The 23,856-nt window shown below is 36.9% G+C and overlaps 1 protein-coding gene and 1 pseudogene across 1 annotated transcript in view; both read left to right on the top strand.

The window, feature by feature from the left end:
* The window catches only part of CPNE8 (copine VIII), a 400,491-nt gene that overhangs the window by 299,063 nt on the left and 77,572 nt on the right, over positions 1–23,856 (top strand). The window lies entirely within an intron of this gene.
* On the top strand, positions 8,509–10,172 carry LOC102876327 (annotated as a pseudogene).

A 23,856-nucleotide genomic window follows, 5' to 3' on the forward strand; every position in this document is an offset into this window, starting at 1 on the left:
GACTCGTCGGCACATAACAACAGCAACCTATGTATTCACTTCATTTTAAAAAGCAGTTTTCTACCAAGACATACTTCTGTAACTTAAATTTCCCAAGCTGCAACCAATAACCCTGATGCATGTTTTTGTGCACTTGATTAAACTTGTCAGTACAATTAGTTAGTTTTTGTTGCTGTTAGGTGCCATCAAGTTGAGAACACCTTGCAACAACCCTATGAACAAAAGATCTAAACCCTATTCTATCCTGTGCCATCCTAACACTTCACCAACCCTCTACCCTTCCCAGCATCATGTCCTCCTCCAAGGAATAGCACCTCTAGCAACATGCCCAAAGTGTGTGAGGTGAAGCTTCATCATTCTTATCTCCAAAGAAAACTCTGGCTGTACCATCGCCAAGAAATATCTATTCGTTCTCTTGGCCATCCATGGAATGTTCATTGTCTTCTCCAGCACCGTAGCTGAAAGATGTCAATTCTTTTTCTATACTCCCTTTTCATTTTCCAGCTCGCAGATGTATAGCAAGTAATAAGAAAGACCATGTCCTGAATCAGACCAACCTTAGTCCTCAAACTGACATCATTACTCCTCAATAATTTTGTGAGGTCCCTAACTGCAGATTTTCCTAGTGCACTGTATCTCCTTACTTCCTGACTGCTGTAATCAAGGGTGTTAATGTGAATCAAAGCAAGGTGAAACTTGATCCGTCATAACACTGCCTATCAGTCCAGTGGTAAGAATCTTTATTTTCTTGACACTGGGATGCAATACATACTGAAGGCTTTATTCTTTGATCCACAACAAGTGTTTCATGTCTTCCTCACTTTCAGCAAGCAAGATTGTGTCATCTGTATTACATAGATTATTGATGAGTCTCTCTCCAATCCTGATGCCACACTCCTCCTTGGAGAGTCTAGCTTCTTGGATAATTTACAATTTGCTCAGCATACAGACTGAATAGGTATCAAGAGAGAATACAACCCTCATACACTCTCTTCTCAGTTTTAAGCCATGAAGTGTTCTCCTGCTCTGTTAGCACAATGGCCTCCTGCTCCAGGTAGAGGTTCTGCAGGAGCACAATTAAATGCTCTAAGATTCCCATTCTTCTCAATGTCAGCCACAATTTGTTATGATCCACACATTCAAATGGCTTTACATAGTCAATAAAACATAAATACACATTCTTCTGGTATTATTTCCTTTTAGCCGGGATCCATCTGACATAAGCAATGATATCCCTGGTGCCACGGCCTCTTCTAAATCCTGTTTGAAGTGCCATGAATTCAAGTACAACTGAGAGTGACCTTATGAACAATAGATATGAATCCTGTTCTATCCTCTGCCATCCTTATGATTTCTAACATACTTGAGTTTGTTGCTGCATTGACTTTGTCAATAAAGTGCGTGGAAATCATGTAAGTGTATTCAATGTAATATATACTTCACAATTTATTAGATATATCAAATATGTATTGCTGAAAAATTATAACAGTTATATTCAGAGGAATGTCAAACTGTGGTTAAGTCTGAGAAGACTGGAAATCCCAGAACACTTGATCGTGCTTATAGGAAACCTATACTTGGACTAGGAGACAGTCCTCAGGATAGAGCAGGGAAACGCTGTGTGATTCAAAGTCAGGAAGGGTGCATGCCAGGGATGTATCCCATCTCCAAACCTTTTCAATCGGTATGCTGAACAGATCATCCGAGAGGCTGGGCTCTATGAATAGGAATATGGCTTTAGAATTTAAGGAAGACTCATCAACAACGTATGTTATGAGGTTGACACAACCTTGCTTGCCAAACTGAGGAGGGCCTGAGGCAGGAAGTCAAGGTCTGCAGTCTTAAATATGGATTGAAACTCAACATCAAGAAAGATTCTCACCACTGGGCCAAGTAGCAGCATCATGGTAGACGGTAAAGAGATTGAGATTTTTTAACAGCTTCAGTTTGCTTGGCTCCACAGTCAACACTCTTGGTACAAACAGTCAGGAAATCAAAAGATGAATTGCATTTGGAAAGTCTGCTTCCAGGGACCTCTCCAGAGTTCTGAAGAGCAACAGTGTTAGCATGTTGTTGTTGTTGTTATGTGCCGTCGAGCCACTTGCGACTCATAGCGACCCATGTACAACAGCCCTAAACTCCACTCTGTCCCGTGCCAATCGCATTGTCTCTGACACTCCCATCCCAATTATCCCAGTCACTGAATCAATCCACCTCATAGAGGGTCTTCCCCTCCGGTGCTGTCCCTCCACCCTCCCAAGCATGATGTCCTTCTCCAAGGACCGGTCTCTCCTCACAGCATGCCCAAAGTATGTTAGACAGAGCCTCAGAATCCTTGCCTCCAAGGAGCCAGTTAATCCAAGCAAGCCATGATCTTCACAATACCTTGCTATGTGTCAGAAAGCTGAATAATGACTAGGGATGATAGAAAGAGAATTGATGATGCCTTTGAGCTGTGGTGTTCAAGAAGAGTATTGAATATACCATGGACTGCTAGGAGAACAAACAGATTCGCCCAGGCTGCTGCTTGGAAGCAAGTATTCTGAAGCTTCATCTGACATACTTTGGGCATGCAGCAAGGAGAGACTAGTTCTTGGACAGGGACATCATGCTTGGGAGGGTGGTGGAATAGCACAAGAAAGGGAGGCCCTTGATGAAATGGATTGATTTAGTCACTGAGGTAATGGGGGTAGGTGTGTCAGAGACAGTAAGTTTGGCTCAGGATAGAGCAGTGTTTATAACTGTTGTACATAGGGTTGTTATGAGTCAGAGTCAACTCAATGACACATACCAACAACAAGATTCATAATAACAATTTAGGGAGTTCTCATGGCTTCTTGTTGCGTGTTGCACAGTTGAATATGACTTGACTTTATATACAGCAGACCTGACCTTGTCCTATACTGTGTGATCCTCATTGGTGACATCACCGAGTTAATCCATCTCACTGGGGTCTTCGTCTCTTCCACTGACGCTCCATCTTTCTAAGCATGTAATCCCTTTCCAAGTAATATTCTCTTCTAGCAATGTGTCCAAAGTATAAGAGATGAAGCGTTCCCACCCTTGCTGCCAAAGATCACTCTGACTGCATTTTTTCCAAGACTTACCTGTTTGTTCTTTTTGGCAGTCCATGAGATATTCAGTACAGCACAATTCAAAGGCATCTTTATTTTCTTCTGTCATCTTTATTTATTGTCCAGCTTTCAGATGCATAGCAAATGATTGAAAACATATGACCTGAATCAGGCATACCTTACTTACCCTTCAAACTGACATCACTATTTTTCAGTATTTTGGAGAGGTTCCTGACAGTGAACTTGCTCAATGCCATAAATTTCTTGCCCTCTTCACTGTTAGTACCAAGGAAGTTCATTGTTGGTTCAAATAAGAGGAAAGACTTGCCTGGCCAACCCAAAGATGCATTGTTTGAATTCACCAGCAACCTCCTCCCATGTGATTTACCGCCTTTGATTACCCACTGGAGAGTCGGCTATAGGTTGATTCCAACTTGATGATACACAACAACAAACAGTATCTACTTAGTATGTCCTTGCTTATAGTGAATGATTCATTGCTTTTTCATTTTTACTAATCTGATAGATAAATAGTAAGTCATTATTAGTTTTGTTTGTAAATCAAGCATCTATAAAATCATCTGTTAGTCATTTTGTTATCCTTAAAAGCCCAAGCAGCATGTCTTTGGACATAGGCCTTTTCAAATCCTTTTTGAAATTCTCTTCCACTGCTCTCCTGTCTTCAATTCTACCATGAAGAATTGAGTATTTTCAACTGAGCATGGAAAACAGAATAGTTATGTTCCTTAGTGTGGTGAAGACTTTAGCTTAAGTTCCTCCAATCATTACATTTTGTTCTTAGATACTGCTCTTTCAAAGCCACCCAGACTCTTCTTAACTTAGGACATTTACTCTTGCTTTTTGCTGTTTGCCAATTGTAGAAGGACAATAAAGTGAACAAAAGCTAAGGGTCATAACCAACCAAATAACTCAAAATAGCATCATAAAGGTAATAGTATAGTTGAAGATTTCTGGGATTGTTACGGTTAGATTTCTTTTTTTAAGAAATACTGCAAAGATATTTCAAAATAAATTCTGTTTCTGAAGCAATTATAATAAGGTAATTAATCCTATTTTATTTTTGTACTGAATCCTAATAACTAATCACTTCTGCATTAAAATGTCAATATCACATTGACTATCAATATTTATGGGTATTTGTTGATAACTTGAATAAACTTGCTCAAAGAAACTGCTTACCATTCATTCTCTAGTCTGGAAGAAATTATTGTTGTGCTATGCTTCAGTTGAGTCTTAATTAACAAGTAAAGGTTAAAAGGTCTTCAAAAAGGGTACAATAATAAGTAAATTGTTATTTTTGTTAGCTTTGTTTTAAACAAAATAAAGTTTTGTTGAGGTTTATCTGAATTCATTTTAACTTATATGTTCTCTTTACACACGATTTCCCTCAGCTTTGATGTTTGAGAGAATGGAAATGGAGAAAAGAAGCTAAAGAAGTAAATAATGTGGAATATGTAGAGCTAACAAAGATTGACCTTAAATTCTAAGCAGTTCTTGAATTGCACTTTAAAATTTCATCTCTCTTCTTATGTAATGTCATAAAAACAATTGAATAGAAAATTTTAACAATGTTATATTGTTTTCTCATGAACCTAAATAGAGATTATGCAGAGGTAAAAAGGGACACATTTAAATACTAAACAAAATTACCTTCAAGTGTTTTAATGATTTCTACGTCAAAGGAATGTCTCTAGTCCCACAAGGATAAATATTGTGTAAACCCATTATTATAAAATGAGTAAAACGATCCAGGAGGGGTGGGAGAGATTGGAAGCAGAGGGATGTGGATGTGCAGGGGGAGGGAGGGTATTAATCATTGGGTTGTACAATTTGATGGGTGGGGGGTGAGGGAGAGTGAAAGAATTTGTTGAAATTTATATTCTAATTTTGTAAATAAACTAGTCGAGAAAAATTTTTTAAAAAATTAACTTAATACAAAAAATGAAATGTCTCTATAGGCCTGTTTTTAATAATAGATATTCCTGACTTCTATTACTTTAATTATTATTTATGCAAACATTTATACAAAAATATAGCCTTGTTTGTTTCCAAAGCCATGTTGTTGGCTTATTAGTTTTCATTCATTGTTTCAATCCCTAAAACACTGTGTTTAGCTTCAGCAGGCAGGTTTGTGGATGGATTCAGCTACACAGTATTCAGATGAGCCAGATGCATTCTAAATCATCCAAAATCCATTTTTTAGGCAAATAACCTGGGAGAGGGGGAAGTCCAGGTTTTAAGACTCCCCTTATTTTTATTTCCTTTTTTTCTATTTAAATTTGATGTTTTTCTTATATCATGAAATACTTTTTATGATCTGAGATGGTAAAGAGTTTATTTTTAAAGAGAAAAATAATATTCATAAAGGAATTCAGGTTGTAGAGTAATAAAAATGGATAGGTTTTCCTGCTGTGCCAAATTCAGTGGTCATTATTTTTAGTCATGTGATATGCATTTATCCCAGTGATTATTTCATTCTCTGCTGCTTCTCAGGAATGATTTTGGATCATAAAAGTCTAATATTGACTACTAAAGAACATTATTCTGTAGTCTCTATGATGTTGGATATCCTAAGTATCAATTGTTAAGAACAATATCACATTCGTTTTAAATCATAGGCTATTCTGAAATCTAAGGTACATCTATAAAGGACATCATCATTTTTGTAGTTATTTGTTATTTGTGGAATGGGTTAATTCTATAAATAGGTAGATTACACTTTCTTTTTACACTGCTAATACCTCACATTTTAAATATCTAGAAAAAATTTATTCGTTTCAATTTAGTCTTGTTTCTCCTTCACATCTTCATGCTTTCAAGCCTTTATTAGTTAAAGAAGAATACTGAATATCTCATAGACTTCCAAAAGAAAGAAAGACAACCAAACACAAATATGTCTTGGGGAATGTACAACTAGGATGCTATTTAGAGGCAAGGATGGTGAAACTTCATCTCATATACTTTGGGCATGTTGTAAGGAGGAGCTGATCCTTAGAATTGCTAAAAATCCCTAACTATCAGAGAGATTCAGATGAAAACAACTATGAGATATCTTCTCACCCCAGCAACAATAGCAAAGTTCAACAGAGCAGCAAACAATAAATTCTGTCAAGGTTGTGGAGAGATTAGAACCCTTATTCACTGCTGGTGAGAGTGTAAAATGGTGTAACCACTATGAAAGATGATTTGGCACTTTCCCCAAAAGCTGGAAATAGAAATACTATTTGACCCAGAAATGCTACTACTGGGAATAGATCCTAAAGAAATCAGAACTAGCATTCAAAGAGAGGTATGCACCCCTATGTTTATTGCTACATTCTTTACAATAGCAAGATGATAGAAGCAACCCAAGTGCCCATCAACAAATGATGGAAATGGATAAAGGATAGAAAAACTGTAGGATGTTCCTACAATGGAATACTACACAGCACTTAAAACAGCGGACTCAAAACAGTACACAATCTGTGTGACCATGTAGGATATTATGTTGAGTGAGATATATCAGTCACAAAAGGACAAATACTGCATAGCACCACTGTTCTAAAGCAGGTCTGATATATGTAGTTGGGAGGAAAATAGGGTAAGAGTAGAGAGATAATGAACATTGCATTGGAATAGATGAAGGAAAGAACTGTTTAAAAAGAATTAGGATTAGGCATTATGTATATGATAGTAACCCATTAGAAGAGGTACATTGCAAAAAGGGCTGGGGGCAGCAAATGAATGAATATTAAAAAGAAAAGAAAGTGAATTGGGCAAGGGGAATGGAGGGAGAGGGGGAAAATGTACAGCAATGAATGAATGGAAATCCAACTTTTCTGTAAAGTTTTGTTAAAATCACCGTTAAAATAAAATATGTTAAAAAGACAAAGATACCATGTTGGATTCAAGTATATCCAAAATGATGAGGATGGCACAGAATATGACAAGGTTCACATCACTGTGAGTCATAATTGACTCAATGGTAGCTAACAACACCATAAAATTTGTACACCTTTCAAACTGGTACGTGAATGGGGAAGACTAAGCTACTAGATTTTTTAATATCAACATGAAACTATAGTTAATTCTTATTTTAGAAATTTACCTTTATGAGGGTATGCAGAGTCCATAGAACTAGCCATTCCTTCCAAACTCAAATTCTGCTGGTCCCTACCAGTTAGGGTCATTTTAAAATCCATTTGTATGTTATGTCTCTTCAAATGACTAGCGGGTTTTAGCCATTTTCCCCCCCAGAAATGCACACATCCTTCTAGTTCCTGTGGCGTTGATTCCAACTCCTGACAACTCTATGTGTGAGATCAGAGCTGTGCTCTACAGCATGGCCAGTTTTTCAGACTGTTACCAGATATTCCAGAACATTTCTGGATGGGCTTGACCATCTCACATTTTCACTAATATTTGCTTGGGTTAATTATATCCTGTAAGCTTTCAAATACTTTGTAGTTATTAAATAAATATTTATTAATTAGAGAGACATTTCAATTATGACTTTTTTTCTCTCAAGTCTAGTAGAATAATTTAAATATTAAAAACAAATTGGAACTTTTTAAGCTGTTGTCCTTTCAGTTAACTGGCAAGCACTTAACCACTGAACTACCAAGGCTCCTTCTCTTAAGTACAGAGCATGTCAGTTCAGTGAACTGTGTTGTTGTGATAGTGTTATGTACTACTGAGTCAACTGTGACTCATAGCAATCCTTTGCACAATAGCTCTGAACTCTGTCCTGAGCCAACCTCACTGTCTCCAACACACTTAATCCCATTACCCCAAGTTACTGCCTCAATCCAACTCCTCCAGGTTCTTCTTCTCTTGTGCTGTCCCTCCACCCTTCCAAGCACGATATCCTTCTTCAAGGACTGATACCTCCTGGCCACATGCCCAAAGTATGTGAGAAGGGGCTTCAAAACCCTTGCCTCCAAGGACCAACTTAGTTTTCACCCTTTGCAGGACAAACCTGCTTTTTCTCTTGGAAATCCATTACATGTGCAACACCCTTCTTTCTCTTTTTTGCTGACTCTCCCTTTTTCAAATATGTCTCTTTTCAAAGAATTGTCCTTTCTAACAATATGCACACAATCTGTAGGACAAATCTTTGCCATCCTTGCCTCCAAGGAGCAATCTGGCCACACTTTCTCAAGACACACTTTTTTCTTTTGACAGTCTGTGGGATATTGAGTACTCTTCGTCAATACCACAGCTCATATATAGTTAACCATAAATTAATGCTAGCTGCTGTTTTAAATTTATTTGAAACTCTAATAAATCTTAATCTCATTTTATCCTCATAATATGTTTAACGTAACGAGGCCACTTATCAAACTAGAATGAAAACATGGAGAGTAAAAAGATAGATAAAAATTCTCAAAGCCAAGGAATGTAATTTTTCTTCTAGTTCAGTTTTCTTTCAAGCATGGTCCCAGGATGTATGTCTCATTTTACACAGTCCTGTTCAAGTTGACCCTAACTTCTTCCTCAAATCTATAAGGCTTGTGTGAAAATATAAAGGATTTCTAATATATTGAAAAGAGGGTAAAAATATTAACAAAAGAACTACCTACCTATGATAAATTCAAAGGCAAACTCAGATTTCTTGATGTTACTTATTTGAAAGGCAAATTGAATATGAAAAAGTCCTTTTATCAACAAGCCTCATAAGAATTTTTTTTCTCTTAAAAGTATTGAAGCAATTGCAGCGATGCCATAAAATGTTTCCTAAAACTGATGACATTACATTGGCTACGTTGCCTCAGGGAACACAGCTTGCCAGAACACGCGATACTAGAATTTCTAAAGAGAATTTCTTTTCGTAATTCAATTTCTTATTTGAAAACTGAATATACATGTTCGGGATTTTTTATAGTGCTTCTTGTCGTGGCACCCAAGTGTTTTGCATTCATCAAATCAGTGGTGAGCGAAACCCCGCAGCGGCTGGATGAGAAGAAAAGTAATAAAAAACGAAGCTATTCTGCCTCCTATGAATATATTCACATAAAACATTCTCATATCTAAATGGAACCTATCTAAACTAAGACTTCAAAAAGAAACTTTTATAAATATTAAGGAAACTGCTAGATCCTACTTGGGTTCATAGGTGTTTCTAATTGCTGTTTAATTAAATTTAAATTTAATTAATTTTTTTAATTTCTAAATCCATGTTTGGAAAGTCTGTAAATATCCAGGTGTGTTAAGATTGTGATTTCATTGCAGGGTTAAATTTTGCAAATTTTTTCCATAACTGTTCATTTAAAAATCAGTGAAAATGGCTTTATCATGAAACCCAGTGCGAAATAGGACACCTGACAACATTTTTTTGTGTGTCAAACAGTTTCATAGTTATGTGCCATGGCATGAGTGTTTCCTTTAACCAAACTAAATCGAGTCTAGAAGAATTGAATTACATAACAGCAGTGCATGTAATAGAGCATACAGAGGCAAAGGTAGGACAATTTCTTAGCTATAACCAAACATCTTGAGGGACTTGGCACTTAGGAGGAGTTTCAGAAAGCATCTAAATCAAGTGGCATGACCTAGTCTATGAAGGCAATGTTCTCTGTCCTACTTGGGTGGATAACAATTAGTGCTGTACCAAGTGGCTCAGGAATGCCAGAGGACTTAGATCTCAGCTGAAAGATAACATCCCAGTAACTAACTGTTCACAAGTGGCCCTGTTGAAAACCATAATCACCTTTCTAAAGGTTTTCTTGTGTGAAAAATGAACTTCTGCCCAGTCATCCTTGTGAGTTATCCGAAAAAACATTTCCAGCTCAACCAAGATAAAATAACTTCTCCACCCTGAGAAACATCCAGGGTCTGTTTGGTCCTCCGAAGCTGCAGATGGAATTCAAGGCCATGCAGTAGGTTCAATGTCTCCCATTTTTTTCTAAGTTCATGGAATTCAAGGCCATGCAGTAGCTTCAGGATTTCCCATGTCTTCCAAGTTCTAACCTCTCAATTGATATTTTGAGGGTGAATGATGAGACTATTGGATTTGAAGATATCCTTCATGATTCCTCACAAAGCAGAGGTGTGGGCGAGCCCCTCTCCATGGTGGAGTGCAAGCTCAGTTTGCTGTAGAGCACCGTGATGTTCATAGGGTTGCTGAGTCATAACTGACTAATGACACCTAACAACAGGCTTAACTCTATCTGAGATGATAAAGATTGCGCAGGATAGGGTACAGTTCAGATCTTTTGTTTGTAAAATTGCTTTGAGTCATAGTGTGTTAGTTCTTGATCATTAGTTCATAACACCAGCTGTAAAGAAAGTTATTTAGATAATATCACTCTGTATGTGTATGCAGTTTTCTTGAAATACCCAAAGTACAAATTTGCTGTACTAATATAATCTACCCACATTGAAGTATGATTTTTCTATCATGCACAAATATAGGGAAGGTGAAATATTAAAATAGGGACATTTACCAAATAGCAGGATACTGGAAAATAACATGAGATGTTACTACTACTAACTCATGAAATTTGACAGATGTACCTTTTTTTAGTTCTTTAGAATGTTATTGCCATCTGGATCTCTTGAATTCCTGTACTATCTTGTCTGATTCTAAAACATAAAATGACAGCTCAGGTAACACTTCCTGAGCAAAGTGTTTCAAGAATTTATATGTGATTGTTTTATGAATTTTCTGTTATGAGTCATCTCGTGTGAATTTAGAATGCTTTTTCCCCCCCTCTTCACATCAACATGGTTGATTTTTTCCCCCTTCTAACTCTAGGTTTCACGTAATATTAGAGAATATGAAAGGATAAAGGATTTACTGATTAAGTTGTTTTATCTTGCGTGATTTTTTTTGACATAATCATTTATTAAAATCTTTGAGAAATCTTAAAGCCTAAGTTACAATATTGCTAGCAGCTTTTGCATGGGTTTTATTAGTTGGTAGTGGTACAGTACTCTTCTGTCAATTTGTTGTACTGAGGTAACCTGGGGTTGCTGTGATGCTGAACCTTGTGCCATTGGATGTCAAATGCCATAACGGTTACCCATGGTGGACAGTGTTTGGTAGAGCTCCCAATTTAAGACAGATTTGGAAGCAGGAGTGGCATCCATTTCCTAACCAACATACCTCTGGAAACTATGAATGTTAAGAAACGACTATAGCTATAGAAAGGCTTCAGGTCTTTTGTTCATAGGGTCACTATGTGTTCTGTTCAACTTTACAGCTTTCAGCAACAATCACCACATTTTTATCAGTTTGTTATATTGCAGCGACTTGTATGTGGTTGTAATGCTATAAGTTATGCTAGTATTTCAAATACCACAGGATTACATGTAACGGACAGATTTAAGTAGAATATCTAGATAAAGATAGACAGACTAGGAAGGAAATCCAGGTGGTGATCTACTTCTAAAAATAAGTCAAGAAAAATCTATAGGTCACAAGATAGCATTATGTTTTGTATAACATTGAGAAGGATGGATCACTAAAGGAGGACATCATGTCAGGTAAAGTAAAAGGTCAGTGAGGGAAGGAGACCCTCATTAAGAGGCTTAACAGAGTGGACTCAGCGATGGTCTCAAACCGTCTCTAATGGTCGTGAAGATTACAAAGGAAAAGGCAGCATTTCATTCTGTTACGCAGTAGATCCCCAGGAGCCTGCTCCACTCCACAGCAGCGGTGTGTGTGTGTGTGTGTGTGTGTGTGTGTGTGTGTGTGTATGTGTTTTGGTTTTGTTGGGTTTTTTTTTTTTTAATCTAACTAGCCACAAATTTAGAAGATTAATTGCATTGGAAAAGTCTGCTGGCAGAGACTTCTCTATGGTACTAAAGAGCAATGATGTCAGTCTGGAGATTAAGGAGCATCTGATCTAGGTCATGGTCTTTGTAATCACTTGCTGTGCACCAGAAAGCTGGACAATGACTAGAGAGGATAGAAGGAGAGTTGATGCCTTTGAGCTGTGGTGCTGGAGAAGAGTATTGAATATACCATGGACTGCTAGAACAAAGAAGTTCAGCCTAGAGAGCGTGAAGGCAGGCTGCTCCTTGGAGGCAAAAATTCTGAAGCTTTGTCTGGCATACATTGGACATGCTTCAAGGAGGGAGCAGTCTTTGGAGGATGGAGGGACAGCGCAGGAGAGGAAGACCCTCGATGAAGTGGACAGATTCAGTGATAGATGTGTCAGAGACATTAAGATTGGCATGGGATAGAGTAGGGTTTAAAACTGTTGTGCATAGGGTCTCTATGAGTCACCGGCAACTCGATGGCACATGACAATAACAACAACTAAATATATGTTGCTATTGTTTTATATCATCAAATCAGAACCAGCCTATAGCTGGACCGCCAGTAGATTTTCAGAGAAGATTGCCCATCTTCCTCCTCCAGAGCAACTAATGGTTTTTAATCATATTCTTTTGCCTTGACAGTGCCATTAATTACACTAAGCCACCAGAGCTCCCTTTCTATGTATCTCCATACATATCTAAATTAATGGAATGTGACATTTATACAATAAGTATACATTTTTATATGAATGGAAACTTTTATGATTATTCACTGAAAATAACAAGTTATGTGCATTTGAGATTGGTTATAAATTCAGTGATAAAAGGTTGTAATATTTTGGTCATTACTTTTCATAATATAAAGCTAGGTTAAGTGAACTAACTCAGTCCCAAAAGGACAAATACTGTATAAGACCATTATTATAGAAATAGAAAGATAACTATTAAACATATATGATAATCCAGCAGGGGAAAGGAAGGGTAGGAGCAGAGGACTGAGGATGGGGAGGGGTGTCACACAATTAGATGTGTGGAGGCAGGATTGGGTAAAGGAAATGGGAAAGACCTGGTGTGAAAAACAATATATACAAACTTTGTAAGTAAGCTAGTATAAAATAAAAATTTTATTTAGGAAAAAAAATGACAAAAAATTTCAGGAAGTATTTATGTACAGAAGCGAATGGCAATGAAGGAGGAACTAGAAGCTACATTGAAGGCATTGGCAAAAATAAAACCCCAGGAATTGATGAAATACCAATTGACTTGTTTACATTGCAGGATGGATTCTATTTTCTCCCAGCTTCACTTCATCACATACCACAATGATTGGTAACTGGAAGAGAGTTCAGTATATAAATATTCAGCTGTAGTTCTATTAACTCTTCTACATCAGCATGTTTTCCCTTTGGTTTGGCTTCTTGAAACTCTAGTGCAGTTTTTAGAGTCTCTTCTGACATCAATTTCAGTTTTGTCTTTGTCTTCTTTGTAATGACTTTTTGCTGTCTTCATGGATGATATCAAGGATTAAACCCATCAGGTCTTCAGTCATTGGTGTTCAATGCCTGAAACTTATTCCTAAATTAATCTTGGAATTCAGATAGAATTAATTCAAGATCATACCTTGGTTCCTGTTTACTTATTTTAATTTTCTTAAGATAATCATTGAAATTTATATGAAATAGATTCAAGCCTGTATCTTGACTCTTGTGGACTTATTTTCTTCAGCTTCAGTTTGAACTTGCATATGGTCTGACCCACAGTCTGCCTGCCCTTGGCCTAGTTTTGACTAATGATTTCTTCCACCGATGTAGTCAGTCTGATTCCTATGCAGCCCAGCTGGTGGGGTTTATGTGTAAAGTCATTTATGTCTTTTTAAAAAGGTATTTTCACTGAGAAATCTTTGAAAATACAAAATTCATTCTATTTCCAGGGTCATTTATATAATCAGACCCTTATTTTCCAACTATTCCTTCTTCACTCTTTCTAATATTTGCATTCCAGTCACCTGTGGTTAGTAACATATCTTGATTGCATTCTCAATACATTTCAGACTGCAAGTTTTGGTAAAAATTCTTAATTTCTTCCTCTTTAGCTCTAGATATAGGGATGTGTATTTGAATAATAGTTGTATTAACAGGTATTTCTTGTATGCATATGGATAATATCACTTATAATATTGTATTCCAGGATAGAACTTGAAATTGTCTTTTTGACTATGAATGAATACCATTCTTCTTCTGTTTTTCATTCCCAGCATAGTATACTGTATCATTATCTGGTTCAAAGTGGCCAAAGCTAGTTCATCTCATTTCAGTAATGCCCAGCATATCAGTGTTCATCTGTTCATTTCATCATTTACAAGTTCTAGCTTTTTAACATTGAAGCAAAATACATTCCATGTTTCAGTTATTAAAAAGTTTGTCACTTTTTCCCCCTGATGATGCTCAGAAAGGTAAAGGGTTGGTGAAGAATAGGAATGCGGTGACAGCCACAGTGGGCTCCAATGTGTCTGTAAGTGTAAGCATGGCACACAATAGAACAGGGTTCAGATCTGTTGTTCATAGGGTTACTATAAATTGCACTTGATGTGACATCACCTAACTACAACAGTTTTTAACAGTTTCTAAAAAAACATTACAATGATGTGATAACCGTTGTTTTGTTGTTAGATGACGTTGGGTACAACTCATAGTGAAGTAAAAATCTATCCTGTACCATCTTCACACTTCCTGATAACTAAGAATCTATTGTAGCAGTCACCATGTCAATCCACCTGGTTGAAGGTCTTCCTCTCCTTGGCCGACCCTTCACCCATTCCAGCATCATGTGCTTCTTCAAGGATTATCCCCTCCTAAAAACATGCCCCAAAGTATGTGAGGTGATGCCTCCAAAGAGTAATCTGTGTACACTCTCTTCAAGACATATCCATTTGTTCTGTTGGCTGTCCTTGGGATGTTCAGTGTTCTTCTCCAGCACCACGGCTGAAAGACTAAAGTCATCTTTATTCATTGTCCAGCTCTCAGATGCCTAGCAAATGATTGGAAAGAGTATGGCCTGAATCAGACACATCTTAGACCTCTAATTGACATCATTTACCTCTCAATATTTTGGAAAGCTCCCTAACTGCAGATTGTCTCCTTATTTCCTCTTTACTGGCACCAAGGGCGTCAATTGTGGATCCAAACAAAATGAAGCTGTTGACATTTTCAGTCTCCTCTTCACCCATTATGATATTGCCTATAAGTCCAGTGGTAAGAATTTTTGTTTTCATGACATTGAGATGCAATCCATATTGAAGTCTGCATTCCTTTATCTTCTGCAACAAGTGTTTTAAGTCCAGTCTTCTTCACTTTCAGCAAGCAAGGTTGTGTCATCTGCATAATATAGGTTATTGATGAGTCTCCCTCCAATCCTGATGCCACTCTCTTTTTCATAGAGTCCAGTTTTTCAGGTATTTTGTTCAGCATACTGATTGAATATGGAAAAAGGATACAACCCTGATGTACTCCCTTCTCAATTTTAAACCTGGCAGTGTTTCCCTGCTCTCTTCACACAAAAGCCTCTTGGTCAAGGTATAGATTCTGCATGGGCATGATTAAGTGCTCTGGGATTCACATTCTTCTTAGTGTCAGCCACAACTTGATATGATCCACACAGTCAAAGCATAAAGCACAAATAGACATTCTTTTGGTATTCCTTACTTCTAGCCAGGATCCATATGACATCATTATTGATATCGCTGGTGCCATGGCCTCTTCTAAATCCTTCTCGAACTTCTGGAAGTTCCCTATCTATGTACTGTACTAGCTGTTTCTGAATTATCTTCAGCAGTATTTTGCTTGCATGCAATATTAATGATACTGCTCAGTAGTTTCCACATTCAGCGGATCACCTTTCTCAGGAATGGGAACAAAGATGGACCGCTTCCAATCCATTGGCTAGACAGCTGTCCTCAAGTTTCCCTTGAATAAACTAGGGAGCACATCCAAGGCTGCACCTGCAATGTAAACAAGTCAACTGGTATTCCATCAATTCCTGGGGTTTTATTTTTTGCCAATGCCTTTAATGTAGCTTCTAGTTCCTCCTTCATTACCATTAGCTTCTGTATATAAATACTTCCTGAAATTTTTCGATGTCAGTCAATTATTTATGTTCCAGTAATTCTGTGTATTCCCTCCATCTTCTTTTTATGATTTCTGAGTCATTAAATATACTGCCCAAAGCATCTTTCAATTGCAGTATGAGGCTTAATTTTGATATTCAATTCTTTCAGCTTAAGAAACGCAGAGCAAGTTCTTCCCTTTTTATTCTCCAATTCCAGCTCTCTCCACATTCCATTATAATATTTCCACATTCAATGCCTCCGGAGCTTTCCTTTGAAATCTTCTGTTCAACTTTTTCACTTCAACATGTTTTCCTTTTGGCTTGACTTCTCAATTCTCCAGTGCCATCTTCAGTATTTTCTCACATCCATTTCAATTTTTTATTTTTCTTCCATTTTTGTAATGACCTTTGATTTCTTCATGGATGCTATCATTGATATCAACCCACAACTCATCTGGTCTTCTATCATTGGTATTCAGGGTCTCAAAACTATTCTTAAGATTATCTTGAAATTCAGATTGGATTGATTAAAAATTATATCTTGGTTCTTGTGGACTTATTTTCATTTTCTTCTACCGCAATTTGAACATGCATATGAGTAATTGATGAGCTGATGCACAGTCTGCCCTTGTCCTAGTTTTGTCTGCCAATATTGAGCTTCTCCAATGACTTCTTTCACAAATATAGTCAAACTGATTCCTATGCAACCCATCAGGTGAGATACATGTATTTATTTGTCTCTTTAAAAAAAAGACAAAAACAATCAATGGTATTTGCAATGAATAAATCATTGTAAATACAAAATGTATTTATTCTATTTCCAGCCTCATTTTTATCACCAAGCCCCTATTTTCCAACTACTATCACTTTTAGACCACAGGAGACTTAATGGCACATAACAAGAACAACATTCCTTCTTCACTGCTTTCTACTTTTGCATTCCAGTCACCAGTTATCATTGTTGTTGTTGTTGTTATGTGACAATGAGTTGCCTGCGACTCTTATGGATCCTATGTATAATAGCTCTGAACCCTTCACTGTCCTGAGCCAGTCTCACTAATTCTAACACACCAACCCCAATTGCCCCAATTACTGTATCAATTCATCTCGTCCAGGGACTTCCTCTCCTGCACTGCTCCTCCACCCTTCCAAGCATGATACCCTTCCCCAAGGACTGATTTATCTTTGCTACATACCTAAAGATACAGCTTCAAAATCCTACCCTCCAAAAAGAAACTTGGTTTCACCCTTTCCAAGACAGACCTACTTGTTTTCTTGGTAGTCCATGGTATATTCAAGACTCTTCTCCAGCATTACAATTCAAAGGCATCATTTCTTTTTTGTCATGTGTAGTCACACATCTTGATTGCACGTTCAGTCCATTTCAGACTGCAAGATTTGGTAAAAATTCTCAATTTCTTCTTTTTTGGCTCTAGATGTAGGAGTATATATTTGAATAATAGTTGTTAAGGGGTTTTCCTTCTATGCATATTGATATTATCCTATCACTCATAACATTGTATTTCACGATACAATTTGATATTGACTTTTCTTGCTATGAATGCAACATCATTCTTTTGTTTTTCATTCCCTGCATAGTATACTATATGATTATCTGATTCAGAGTTGCCAGAGCCGGTCACTCTCATCTCTCTAATGCCTAGTATGTCAATATTCATGTATTCCATTTGATTTTTAACCAATATTCAAGCTACATATATTCCATATTACAATTACTAAATGAAATCTGTTACTGTTTTTCCTCATTGAAACTGACTTCCAGTTGGGGCTTTCCCACTACACTACTATAATTATCCTCTTTATTGTTCATAGTCTTTTCAATGGCCTGTTATTTGGAAAGTTGATGGCCCATCATGCTTCTTAGTCAGGGAGCTAAAGCAAAACTTGTTCACCGTGGGTAACCTTTATGGCATTTGATACACCAGTAGCACAGATTTCAGTATCAAAGCAATCCCAAGTTATCCCAGTACAGCAAACTGACAGACAAGTGCTATACCACACTTATAAGAGTGTTCTCCCAAACACAGTTAACACCAACCAACTTTTAAATAGAAAGGCCTATCCATCATGTCCTCATTGCTTAAAGAAGAGGCTTACAGACCACAGCTCATAGTTAACAATCAGAAATGACTAATCAGCCTACACTTGATTGTTAATAAAAGATGCCCAAGCAGTTTACATCCAACTTTGAAGTATATAAACAAACAACAAATGCAAAACAAAAAAACAACCAAAAAAACACTTACTCTCCAGAATTCAACTGCCCCAATTAGGAGACTCAATGTAACAGGGGGCTAAGGAATGAACATAACTATAAAATATGTTATGTAATGAACCTTTATGTTTTAATTCTGATTTGAATAATTTTAATCCAAACCAATGTAGGAGTATTCTTTCTCATATACAGAATGAAGCAATGAACTCACTCAAATTTATAATTACGCACCATTATTTTCATCAAAGATTCTTCTTTACTTATTGAATGTCTCTGTTGTAAACATCAGTTTTATTTATCACTTAATGGTAAGTATATCATCAATGTATTTTTTCTTCTTTAAACCATGCATGGTTTAAACTGCATGGTTTAAAAGTCAGAAAAGGTGTGTGTCAATGTTGTATCTTTTCTCCATACCTATTCAATCTGCATGCTGAAGATGATGGGTTATATAAAGAAAAATGTGAAATCAATATTGAATGAAATCTCATCAACAATTTGTGTTATGTTGGTGGCACAACCTTGCTCACACATAGTGAAGATGGGAAGCACTTCCTGAAGAAATCAAAGAATATAAAATAGAATATCAAATATGCAGCTTTTAATATGGGTTACATCCCAACCTCAAGAAAGTAAAAATAAAAAAAAATTAAAAAAAAGTAAAAATCAGCCCAGCAATTATACTACTGGGAATATACCTTAAAGAAACCAGAGCCAGGTCTCAAACAGATATGTGTACACCCATGTTTATTGCTGTGTTATTCATAATACCATAGCAATGAACGCAACTCAAGTGCCCATCAACAAAGGAATGGATAGAATAGCTATGGAGCATTCACACAATTAAATATTACACAGTATTGAAAAACAATGAGCTCATAAAATCTTACACAACATGGGGGAGCCTCATGGACATTATGCTGAATGAGAAAAGGACAAACACTACATAAGACTGCTGTTTAAAGTAGGACAGATGGGGTGCAGGACGTGTTATGGAGAGAATGAGAAAGATTGGGTAGGTAACACAGCATTAGAATAAATGAGAGAAAGAACTGTCTGAAAGGAATATATGATTAGGCATTATATACATGACAATAATCTATAACAAGGAATGCATTGTCGGGGTGGGCTGGAGGAGTAGGAGGGGAAGAGTGAAGAAAATGTGCAATAATTAAAAAATAGTCATTTATTTTTCTTAAAATAAAAATCAGCACAACTGGACCAAAAGGCAACATCATGATAGAAAAAAGAGTGAAGTTATCAAATATTTCATTTTCCTTGGATCGGCAACAATATAGAAGTAAAAATACATATTGCAACTTGAAAATCTTTTGTAATGAGTCTCTTTAAAGTACCCAACAGTAACAATGTCCGTTGAAGCCTAAGGTGTATCTGACCCAAGCCATGATATTTCCAGTAACTTCATGTGATGGTCAATTAATATGGAAAACCAAATAAGAATTGATGCCTTTCAGTGGTGGTGTTGGTGAAGAATATTAAATATCACATGTATTTCCAAAAGAACATACAAATCTATCTTTGAGGAAGTACAAGTAGAGGCAAGGTTTGTGAAACTTTGTCTTACATGTTTCGGGCATGTTGTGAAGAGGGACCCATCATTGGAAAAAGTTGTCATGCTTGGAAATTTGAAGGTCATTGAAAGAGAGAAAGATTCTAAATGTACACAGTAACTGAGCTTGGTGGAAATTATTAGAATGGCACAGGATAAAACAAGATTTTGATCTGTTTCCCATGGGTTACAATGAGTCATAGTTGATTCAACGTGCTTAACAACAGCAGTAATATTTCATAGTCAGTTATGATGTATCTCGAGCTTCAAAGACCACTCTTTTTTCTCCTGCCTCCCTTACCTCCCCCTCTTCTCACATTTCTTTTCTCCTTCTTCTATTGTAATTATATTTTCACAAATAATTCTTTCTATCTGATTTACTTGGTTTTGTGATTTCATTTTACTTAGATATTTAATGGTTTGATTTTAAGCATCTGATGTCTCTTCTGTTGTAAGCAGATGAGTTCTTCAGTTAGTATGCATAGCTATTTTTTTCTAGCTTTGTTGGGCATCATTTTGTCTTTGTAAGGATCTTTATATCTCATTATCCCTGTCTGTTTTACATGTATCTCATGCAATGAAGAAGTAACAATCAGGCTGCATATCTTAGGCTGCTCTGGAGAACATGATAGAAGCTAATACAAAGAAAACAGTCAATTATCAAATAAATATGACAAAGTCCCAAAATACACAAATCATTGTGCTGATCATTCTTAAAAATTAAATGAAGACTTCTTACTCCCATAATTGAAGATAAATTGACGAAAAGTCAGTCCCCTGTATTGATTTACATAATATGCTAAAATATGTATTCTTGAAGTGTTGTTGTTTTTGTTGTTATATACCGTCAAGCTGCCTGTGACTTGTAATGACCCTATCTACAATAGCTCTGAAGCCTACCCTGTCATGAGCCAATTTCACGGACTTCAATACACCAAACCCCATTGCCCCAGTTACTGTATCAATCCATCTGATCTGGGGTCTTCCTCTCCTGGACTGTTTCTCCACCCTTCCAATCATGATGCCTCTTCCCAAGGACCAGTCTCTCTTGGCCATATACCCAAACTATGTGAAACAGAGCTTCAAAATCCTAGCCTCCAAGTGAAACTTGGTTTCACTATGTCCAAGACAGACCTATTTGTTTTCTTGGGAGTCCATGTTATGGTCAAGACTCTTCTCCAGCACCACAAATCAAATTCATCAGTTCTTCTATTACCCTTAGTCATTATACAGCTCTCTGATGCAAAGCAAGTAATTACAAAGACCTTGGCCTGGATGAGGTGCGCCTGAGTCTCTAGACTAACATCATTGCTTCTCAGTACTCTGGAAAGGTCCCTAACATCAGATTTACCCAGTGCAATTTACCTTTTTATTTCCTTACTGCTGGTGCCAAAAGTGCTGATTGTGAAGCCAAGCAAACTGTAATTGTTAACAACTTCAATCTCTTCTCTGTCCATCATGATACTACTCATTGGCCCAGTGGTGAAAATCTTTGTCTTCTTGATGATGAGCTTCAATCCATATTGAAAACTACAGTCCTTTGACCTTCTACAGCAAGCTCTTCAGATCCTCCTCAGTTTCAGCAAGCAGGGTTGTGTCATCTGTATAAAACAGGTTGTGGATGTCTTCCTCCAATCTTGATGCCACATTCCTCCTTATAAAGCCTGGCCTCCTGAATGATCTGTTCTGCATATAGATTGAAAAGTATAGAGACAAGGTGCATCTGGGTATACATCTGGAGTTCTGGTGTCCTAATGGCAGGAAGGTGTGCTACAATCTCAAAGGCACAGGGTTTGAATTCACCAGCTGCTCCATGGGAGAAAGATGAGCAATCAAATCCCATGTGACTATTGCCTCTGAAAACTACCAGAGGGTCAACTATAGGTTGGTTACCAACTCAACCATACACAACAACAACATTTTGAAAGGTGGAGGTGTGTTTTGGTTTAGGGTTTTTTGTTTGTTTGTTTTTTGGGTTTTGTTTTTTCCATTCTAAAGGTATGGTTTGAGCAAGATAATAGAGGTGCTTTCTTTCTATGTTGGTATGGGAAATCTCTGGATCATATTTGGCTGGCTTGAAGCCTCTTGCTGGGAACCAATGAGAACTTGAAGCATGGGTGGGCCTGTGGCCTTTAAAAAAATAATATAAATACATATATACCAAAATTTTGTGACTTATATGTTTGATACACTCAATAAAAGAACAGTTTTGCACAGCATGAGATTATGTTATAAGAGATATGCATTATTAACATCTGAATAGTGTTGTTTTCTCTTTGTGGTATAATCATTATCCTTTATTAAGTTCCATCTAATGTTGATATGTACCATGGAGTCGGAACTAAAACATAGCTCTCCAGCAGATTTTCAGAGGCATAAATCTCATGGGAGGAGATTGTCCAGCTTTCTCTCACAGAGTTGCTGGTGCAGTTTTACTTGGTAAAACAGAATAATATAAGTATTATAAATGTCTTCTTTGGAGAAAAATAAGACTTCAAATTTCAATATTAGCATGTATACTACAATTGTGGTAGGCTATTGAGTTTTACTAATATTATTTACCTTGAATGGCATCCACTTCTTAAACCATATGCCTCTGGAAATGATGAACTTTGGGAAATAACGATAGTTCTAGAAAGGCTTCAGGCCTTTTTTGTTCAAAGGGTCACTATGAGTCATGATCAACTGGACGGCAATCAATAACAAAACAATCTATGTGAACAAATTATAAAGTTAATGATGTAAACTATATGAGAACACCGTTGTGTGTGTGCTTACTAAATAAGTAGCAACTAATAATTAATACTATTTTAGTTTTAGTCTTCTCTTGAGGGCATTCTGTGTGCTAAATGCCTATCCTACAAGAGTTTTGAAAGTATACTGAGATCATCACCTAGACTGCTAGATTTCAAACCCGGGCCTTTCAGACTTTAACACCCCTTTTCTGTCAGCTATACCACCTTGCCTTGGATTGCTGTCATCTTTCTCTTCAGCAGCAAAATTAACAAGCAATGCACTGAAAGTCACTGTTCTTTTCAGGCCTTCAAAGTAGTTTATTATTTGACAATGATCTAAAAATATCTTACTTTTTCTTTCTTTAAAAGTTTTTTACTTAATGTTCCTAAGTAGCCTATATTTTTAGCCTATAAACCTAATTTCTACACTATGGAAAAAAGTTGTCATGTAACTATAAACAGAATCTGTATTAGTTTTTGTTAAATGTAAAGCAAAAAAGGTTGCTCAGTCTGTATTTTTTTTTTTAAAGTTTAAGTTTGTGTTTCAATCCCTGAATCGTTTTTAGGGCTTTCAGTCTTAATTTTTAGAGAAATAAATAGTGTAGTCTGAATTAAGAGAACTTTAGGAAACCTAGAAGAGATGAAGCCCCCAGACGAGGTGCATTGTCAGGGTAACTGAGGTGATGGGGTGTGTCAGAGACACTGAAACTAGCTCAGGACAGGGCAGGCTTCACAGCTATTGTACATCCGGTCTCTATGTCACTGTCAGCTTGATGGCACATAACAACAATGCCGTACCGTAGTCCAAGCCCCTTAAAAAATTCAAATCATTCCTGCCGTCCTCCAGTCAGTTCTGATTCATAAGTCATCTCCTGTCAGGCTTCAAGGACTATAAATCTTTTTCTCCATGGAGCAACTGGTGTATTCAAACTGTTGACACTCCCCCATCCCCCAACCCCTCAGACTTCATTTGTTTAAATTCTTTTAAATACTACAAAGGTTTTGTGTTTGGAGGGGTTTTTTTTATTATTCATTCACTGTTGCACATTTTCTTCCTTTCCCCTCTCAAAACCCTCCCCCAGTCCACCTTGCAGGGCACCTCTTAATGACTTTTTAGTTAGCAGCAGAACTCTAAAGTTAGAGGACTAATTTCCTGATCCATACAGTTGAATTGATCTGGCTATATTCCATATATGACTATGCAATGGCATTTGACTGTGTAGATCATAACAAACTATGGCTGGCTCTGAGAAGAATGGGAATCCCAGAACACTTGATCATTCTAATGCGAAACTTATACTTGGACCAGGAAGCAGTCATCAGAACAGAGCAAGGGAACACTGCATGGTTCAAAATTGGGAAGGGCGTACG

Source organism: Elephantulus edwardii, unplaced genomic scaffold (assembly GCF_000299155.1).
Source record: "Elephantulus edwardii isolate Elephantulus edwardi_28Jun2011 unplaced genomic scaffold, EleEdw1.0 scaffold00065, whole genome shotgun sequence".
Taxonomy (NCBI): Eukaryota; Metazoa; Chordata; class Mammalia; order Macroscelidea; family Macroscelididae; genus Elephantulus; species Elephantulus edwardii.